The sequence below is a fragment of the Macaca fascicularis genome, chromosome 1 (assembly GCF_037993035.2).
Source record: "Macaca fascicularis isolate 582-1 chromosome 1, T2T-MFA8v1.1".
Lineage (NCBI taxonomy): Eukaryota > Metazoa > Chordata > Mammalia > Primates > Cercopithecidae > Macaca > Macaca fascicularis.
This window is the reverse complement of record NC_088375.1, coordinates 221854496-221863043: the sequence shown is the minus strand read 5'-3', so window position 1 is coordinate 221863043 and position 8548 is coordinate 221854496. Positions and strand designations below refer to the sequence as shown.

At 46.5% G+C, this 8548-nt stretch overlaps 1 protein-coding gene across 1 annotated transcript in view; it reads right to left on the bottom strand.

The window, feature by feature from the left end:
- LRRC38 (leucine rich repeat containing 38) overlaps positions 1-8548 on the bottom strand; it is a 112584-nt gene that overhangs the window by 21497 nt on the left and 82539 nt on the right. The gene's annotated exons all lie outside the window — the stretch shown is intronic.

Here is an 8548-nt window from a genome sequence, read left to right as displayed (position 1 = left end):
TGTAGCCAGTAAAGACAGCCACACTCCCTTTAAGTAAAACACTAAAACTATACAGGCATCAAACACTTTTTAAATATTTCCATCTGACATTTAAAAAGTTTCATCTTTTTGGGGAGCTATGGCCGGATCAATGAGAGATTTTCTCACAACACCTCCTCTCTCTCCCCATCAAGGAAGAGACTGGTGCAGCATGTTTTGGAATCGCACATCATCCAAGGATGGAGAACGATCAAGTGCCTGTGGGTGATGAGTGACCTTCCCTGAAGAGCCTCAGGTTCCCTGTAAAATGAGGATGATGATGTCCAACAGTTTATGGGACCCTGGTAGGATTCAATAAGATGGTTCATGTTTAGGGCTTGGCATGGGGCCTGGCATAAGATCAATACATCTTGTTCTCTTTTCTCAGCAGAAGTCCCAGCATTTTTCATTTTTCTTTTCTTTTTTCTTTTTTTTTTTTTTTTTAAAGACAGAGCCTCGCTCTTCACCAGGCTGGAGTGCGGTGGCGCAACCTCTGCCTCTTGGGTTCAAGCCATTCTCCTGCCCAATGCTCCTGAGCAGCTGGGACTAGAGGCGCACGCCACCACGCCCGGCTAGTATTTGTATTTTTAGTAGAGACGGAGCTTCACCATGTTGGCCAGGATGGTCTCAATTTCCTGATCTCGTGATCCGCCCCGCTAGGCCTCCCAGAGTGCTGGGATTACAGGCATGAGCCACCGCTCCCAGCCGCATTTTTCATCTTTCAATCTCACCTCTGATTCCTGGTAACAGGGAGGCAACAAGAACCCAGGGTATGCGGTGGGGCTCAGGTTGTAGACGCCACCACAATTTCATCATGATTCCTCCAAACAGCAGAGCCGCAGGAGCCAGCAGGCGGCAGGGTGGGCAGTGCAGGACTTGATTCATTTCTAGTGATTATAAGAGCAAAATTTCCAATCCGTGGGTCTCGACTGCCATCTGCTGGTAGATCAGACCAGATGGTGTAATTTAGGGTTGCAAGGATTATATTTTATGGTATTTTAAAAATTTTACTATTATGTAAATACTATTTGAGTATAAACATTTGTGTGGTCATTTATGTATATTAAAGACATAGAACTTCTAAAGAATGCAATGTAATATTTTAAGAATGGTTAACGACCGGGCGCCGTGGCTCACGCCTGTAATCCCAGCACTTTGGGAGGCCAAGGTGGGTGGATCACCAGGTCAGGAGTTCAAGACCAGCCTGGCCAAAATGGTGAAACCCCATCTCTACTAAAAATACAAAAAATTAGCTAGGCGTGGTGGCACACACCTGTAATCCCAAGTACTCAGGAGGCTGAGGCAGAACAATCGCTTGAACCCAGGAGGCAGAGGTTGCAGTGAGCCAAGATCATGCCACTGTACTCCAGCCTTGGCAACAGAGCAAGACTCCATCTCGGGGGAGAAAAACAGTCTGGGCGCAGTGGCTCATGCCTGAAATCCCAGCACTTTAGGAGGCAGGCGGATCACCTGAGGTCAGGAGTTCGAGACCAGTCTCGCAACATGGAGAAACCCTGTCTCTACTAAAAATACAAAAATTAGCCGGGCGTGGTGGCACATGCCTCTAATCCCAGCTACTCGGGAGACTGAGGCAGGAGAATCACTTGAACCTGGGAGGCGGAGGTTGCAGTGAGCTGAGATCACGCCATTGCACTCTAGCCTGGGCAACAAGAGCGAAACTCCATCTCAAAAAAAAAAAAGAATAAAAAATGGTTACCTTAGTTTGGATTCTCAAAATGAAAGAGATTTTTAAAACTAATTTTAAAGACACTGAACAATAATCGTTTATTCTTTAAAATATACTTAGAATAATACAATTTTAGCACTGGAAAGAAGCATTACAGGTTTTCTAAAATATTGAGTTTATTTTGTTTTGAGACCGGGACTCACTGTGTCATCCAGGCTGAAGTGCAGTGGCATGATCACGGCTCATTACAGCCTTGACCTCCCAAAGATCAGGTAATCTTCCTGCCTCAGCCCACCTAGTAGCTGGAACAAGAAGCATGCACCATCATGCCTGGCTTATTTTTGTATTTTTAGTAGAGACCAGGTTTCACCATGTTGCCCAGGCTGGTCTTGAATTTCTGGGCTCAAGCGATCCCAAAGTGCTGGGATTACAGGTATGAGCCACCGTGCCCAGACTTCAGATTATTTATTTATTTATTTATTTATTTATTTATGAGAACGAGTCTCACTCTGTCGCCCAGGCTGGAGCACAGTGGCACGATCTCGGCTCACTGCAACCTCCTCCTCCAGGGTTCAAACAATTCTACTGCCTCAGCCTCCCAAGTAGTTGGGATTACAGGCATGCACCACCACGCCTGGCTAGGTTTTGTATTATTATTTTTATTTTTAGTAGAGACAGGGCTTTGCCATGTTGGTCTGGCTGGTCTTGAACTCTGGACCTCAGGTGATCCACCCACCTCGGCCTCCCAAAGTGCTAGAACTACAGGCGTGAGCCACCGCGCCCGGCCTATTATTATCATTTATTTATTTTTATTTATTTATTACTTTGAGATGGAGTTTCACGCTTGTTGCCCAGGCTGGAGGCAATGGTGCTCTCTGCTCACTGCAACCTCCACCTCCCGGGTTCAAGCAATTCTCCTGCCTCAGCCCCAGAGTAGCTTGGATTAGAGGCACCCACCACAATGCCCGGCTAATTTTTTGTATTTTTAGTAGAGATGGGGTTTCACCATGTTAGCCAGGCTGGTCTCAAACTCCTGACCTCAAGTGATCTACCCGCCTCGACCTCCTAAATTAATGGGATTTCAGGCGTGAGCCACCACACCCAGCCTATTTTTTTAATAGCAGTTTTAGGTTCACAGAAAAACTAAACAGAAAGTTCTCATCTACCCTCTTCCCCCTTCAATATAGAGCATCCCCACAGGATCAACATCCGCACCAGCGCAGAGCATTCGTCACAATCGATGAGCCACATGGACACATCACTATCACCCAATGTCCACAGTTTACATGACAGATCATTGCTGGTTTTTACATTCTATGGATTTTAACAAAGGGATAATGGCATGTATCCACCATTAGAGCATCATGCAGAGTAGTTTTGTTTCCCTAAAAGTTCTCTGTCCTCTTCTCATTCATCCCACTGTGCTCCCAGCCCATGGCAACCACTGGACTTTCTACCGTCTCTATAGAAAAAGGCAAAAGCCTTTTCTGGAACATCTAACAGGATGAGTCTTTTCACATTGCCTTCTTTCACTTGTACAATAAAATCATGCATTTAGGAATCTTTCTTTGATTTTTTTTTTTTTTTTTTTTTTTTTTTTTTTTGACATGGAGTCTCGTTCTGTTGCTCAGGCTGGAGTGCAGTGGCATGATCTTGGCTCACTCCAATCTCTGCCTCCTGGGTTCTCTTCCTCAACGTCCCGAGTAGCTAGGATTATAGGCACTGGCCACCACACCCAGTTAATTTTTGTATTTTTAGTACAGATGGGGTTTCACCATCTTGAAGGGCTGGTCTTGAACTCCTGACCTCATGATCCACTCACCTCAGCCTCCCAAAGTGCTGGGATTACAGGTGTAAACCACCGCACCCAGCTAGGAATATTTCATATCTTTTTATGGCTTTATAATAGTTTGCTGGATGGATCAGTTTGTTTATCCAGTCACCTACCGTTCAGTAGATGACATTCAGCATCTCCCTTGCTTCCAAGTTTTGGCAATTAATAATAAAGCTGCTATAAACATCCAGGTGTGAGTTTACTCATTTTGTTAAATACCGAGGAGGATGATTACTGAATTGTACAGGTATGGTATGTTTTACAGGGATTTTTTTTCTTTTTTCTTTTTTTTTTTTGAGACAGAGTCTCACTCTGTCACCCAGGCTGGAGTGCAGTGGTATGATCTCGGCTCTCCACAACCTCCGCCTCCCAGGTTCAAGTGATTCTCCTGCCTCAGCTTCTGGAGTAGCTAGGATTACAGGCACGTGCTGCCACGCCAGCTAATTTTTTTTTTTTTTTTTTTTTTTTTTTTTGAGACGGAGTCTTGCTCTGTCGCCCAGGCTGGAGTGCAGTGGCCGGATCTCAGCTCACTGCAAGCTCCGCCTCCCGGGTCTACGCCATTCTCCTGCCTCAGCCTCCCGAGTAGCTGGGACTACAGGCGCCCACCACCTCGCCCGGCTAGTTTATTGTATTTTTTTAGTAGAGACGGGGTTTCACCGTGTTAGCCAGGCTGGTCTCGATCTCCTGACCTTGTGATCTGCCCGTCTCGGCCTCCCAAAGTGCTGGGATTACAGGCTTGAGCCACCGCGCCCGGCCCACACCAGCTAATTTTTATATTTTTAGTAGAGATGAGGTTTCACCACGTTGGCCAGGCTGGTCTCGAACTCCTGACCGCAGGTGATCCACCCGCCTCAGCCTCCCAAAGTGGTGGGATTACAGGCATGAGCCACCGCGCCTGGCCTAAGGATTTTTTTCTTTCTTGACAATCCCACTCGTTAAATATTGCTGCTAAGGTCAGGGACTTTGTCTCCATCGTCCTGGGGTCCCATTGCTGAGCATGGAACCTGGCACTTGGTAGCAAATGCTGTTGACCACGTGATGCAGGGAAATGTTTTGTCATCAGCTGGGCACTGTGGCTCATGCCTGTAATCCTAGAACTTTGAGAAGCTGAGGTGGGCAGATCACCTGAGGTCAAGCGTTCGAGACCAGCCTGACCAACATGGAGAAACCCTGTCTCTACTTTAAAAAAGTACAAAATTAGCTGGGTATGGTGGCACATGCCTGTAACCCAGCTACTCGGGAGGCTGAGGCAGGAGAATCGCTTGAACCTGGGAGGTAGAGATTGCAGTGACCTGAAATCATGCCATTGCACTCCAGCCTGGGCAACAAGAGTGAAACTCCATCTCAAAGAAAAAAAAAATTGCTAACTTGGGTACATCAACATTATCCAACAAATAAATTGGATTATGAAAAAAATAGCCCTTGTGTCACTGTGGTCACTCCATGTGTACCATGAAAGTCCAGCAATTGGGTGAGCACAGTAGCTCATATCTGTAATCTCAGCACTTTGGGAGGCCAAGGTAGGCGGATCACTTGAGGTCAGGAGTTCGAGACCAGCCTGGCCAACATGGCGAAACCCTGTCTCTATTAAAACTACAAAATTAGCTGGGCGTGGTGGCACATACCTGTAGTTCCAGCTACTGGGGAGGCTGAGGGAGGAGAATTGCTTGAACCTGGAAGGCAAAGGTTGCAGTGATCCAGTGAACTCTAGCCTGGGCAACAGAGTGAGACTCTATACCAAAAAAAAAGATAAGAAAGTCCAACATAGTAAGAGGTACACAGAGGTACATGTGAGCGAGCTTCATTTGTTTCTCATCCTTTTTTCCTCCCTCTGGACAGAATTCTCAATGCAAAACATTCTAAAAACACAGAGCAAACATCTCCTCTAATCTCCTTCTCCCAGACTTCTCTCCAGAGTGTGTGTGCTAGTGTGCTGTCTTCCAGATTTTTCTGTGACTTGCTATACATTTCTTTGTTCTTTTTTTTGAGACAGTCTTGCTCTGTCACCAGGCTGGAGTGCAGTGGCACGATCTTGGCTCACTGCAACCTCCACCTCTTGGGTTCAAGTGATTCTCGTGCCTCAGCCTCCTGAGCAGCTGGGACTACAGGCGCGTGCCACCATGCCCAGCTAGTTTTTGTATTTTTAGTAGAAACGGGGTTTCGTCATGTTGACCAGGATGGTTTTGATGTCTTGACCTCGTGATCCTTCCACCTCGACCTCCCAAAGTGCTGGGATTACAGGCGTGAACCACTGCACCCGGCCGCAACTTCCTATACAATTCTTCCATTTTGTTTGTTTGTTTGTTTTTTATGGGGTTTTTTTTTGTTTGTTTGTTTTTTTGAGACAGAGTCTCACTCTGTCACCCAGGCTGGAGTACAGTGGCATGGTCTTGGCTCACTGCAATCTCCATCTTCTAGGTTCAAGCGATTCTCCTGTCTCAACCTCCTTAGTAGCTGTGATTACAGGTGTGAGCCACCACACCCAGCCCTAAATTATCTTTAGTGAGGTGTTCTTTTTGTTTGTTTGTTTGTTTGTTTGTTTGTTTGTTTGTTTTCCCCCACTATTGTAAGTATTTTTAGCTTCTGGGGCCAGAAAGCTTATGCATAAAAAAGGCAGGTCTACCAGAAGGTGGAGTACTCAGCTCTTTAGAAATTAGAGATCTGGACAAGGTGGCTCACACCTGTAATCCCAGCAATTTGGGAGGCCAAGGTGGGTGGATCATGAGGTCAGGAGATAGAGACCATCCTGGCCAACGTGGCGAAACTCTGTCTGTACTAAAAATACAAAAAAATCAGCCAGGCATGGTGGTGGGCACCTGTAATCCCAGCTACTCAGGAGGCTGAGGCAGGAGAAGCACTCGAACTCAGGAGGCGGAGGTTGCGGTAAGCCAAGATTGCATTACCACACTCCAGCCTGGCGACAGAGCGTGACTTCATCCAAAAAGAAAAAGAAAAAAAGAAAGAAAGAAATCAGAGATCCCAGCCAGGCGTAGTGGCTCATGCCTGTAATCCCTGCACTTTGGGAGGCTGAGGCGGGTGGATCACAAGGTCAGGAGTTCGAGACCAGCCTAGCCAACACAGTGAAACCCCATCTCTACTAAAAATACACAAATTAGCTGGGCACAGTGGCACACACCTGTAGTCCCACCTACTCGGGAGGCTGAGGCAGGAGAAAAACTTGAACCTGGGAGGCAGAGGTTGCAGTGAGCTGAGATCGTGCCACTGCATTCCAACTTGGGAGGCAGATCAAGACTTCGCCTCAAAAAATTACAAAAAGAAATAAATTTGAGATCCCATTTTCATGTTGTATCTTGGGTCTCTCAGAGCAGGGATGCTTTTGGCTCCAAGAGCTGCTCAATCAACATAGCCAATGATTTTCCAATTTCTCTCCGACCAGGTCAGACAACCTGAGGCTTTTTTACCTAAATATGAAAAAAAAAAAAAAAAAGAACCCACATACCTGTGATTTCCATAAGCTGGAATTTATGCCTCCCTGCAGTATTAAACAATGACAGCAACTGTCAATTTCCTTTACAACTACAGCTTTTGACCAGGCATGGTGGCTCACGCCTGTAATCCCAGCACTTTGGGTGAAGATCATTTGAGGTCAAGAGTTTGAAACCAGCCTGGCCAACATGGTGAAAGCCTGTCTCTACTAAAAATAAAAAATTAGCCAGGTGTGGTGGCGGGCGCCTGTAGTCCCAACTACTCGGGAGGCTGAGGCAGGAGAATCGCTTGAACTGGGAGGCAGAGGTTGCAGTGAGCAGAGATCAAGCCACTGCACTCCAGCCTTGGCGACAGAGCGAGACTGTGTCTGAAAAGAAGAAAAAAATATCTGCAGCTTTTCATGCTAGCCAAAAATGGAGTACAACTCACATTTCTGTCTGGTCATACACTAGTCACAGATGGGGTGCAAGTCACATTTCTGTCTCGCTCTATTCTTAGGGACTTCATTCAAGTCTTTTTTTTTTTTTTTTTTTTTTTTTTTTTTGAGACAGAGTCTCGCTCTGTTGCCCAGGCTGGAGTGCAGTGGCCGGATCTCAGCTCACTGCAAGCTCCGCCTCCCGGGTTTACGCCATTCTCCTGCCTCAGCCTCCCAAGTAGCTGGGACTACAGGCGCCCACCACCTCACCCGGCTAGTTTTTTTTTTTTTTTGTATTTTTAGTAGAGACGGGGTTTCACCATGTTAGCCAGGATGGTCTCGATCTCCTGACCTTGTGATCCGCCCGTCTCGGCCTCCCAAAGTGCTGGGATTACAGGCTTGAGCCACCGCGCCCGGCCTCAAGTCTTTTATGGAATCACACAGGAGACGTCTCCAAAGAGGGAGCAGAAGGATGCGGCCCTAGTCAGCGACTTGTCATCCACATGTCATCCAGAAGTCATGTGCCTTGCCACAGTACAAACTCACCCTAGGTAATCTCACGGTCAAGCACTCTTACAGTGCAAACTAACCCTGATGTCCCAAAGGCCAAAAAAAATTAGGGAGCTCAAATGCAACAGAGGCTAGAGCTCAGACCTGAGAGAGACTTGGAAATCTTGGGGCTCCATGAGGAAGACAGTATATCCCTTTCAAAAAAAGAGGATTGGTGGCACCTTTTCCTGTGTTCCTCCAGGGGTCTCAGGGTCACCAGCAGTCTTCTCAGGTCCTTTCATGGTCACCAATGGATCAAAAAGATAAAATTACTATAGACTTTAGTTTAAAGATTTCAGTTGGTTTTACATGAAATTCTAGAGTCCGGCAACATTTAATCCCATTAATTGGAGTAAGTGTTCCTGTAATTAACTCTTATCTTGGGGTTTCTCAGACCACACAGTGAATATAAAATAGGCCCAAACCCACCCCAAAAACAGGCTGGAGGATTGGATTTACAAGGGGAAACATTTTCTCCCACTCAGAACCATCCCTGCACTGATGGGTGGACTTGGAGAATCTATCCTTTCACTTACGGTGAGAAAGCAACGTTCCGGCTTTATGTAGTGGTATTAAGTCCAGATCTCCATCCTTTGCA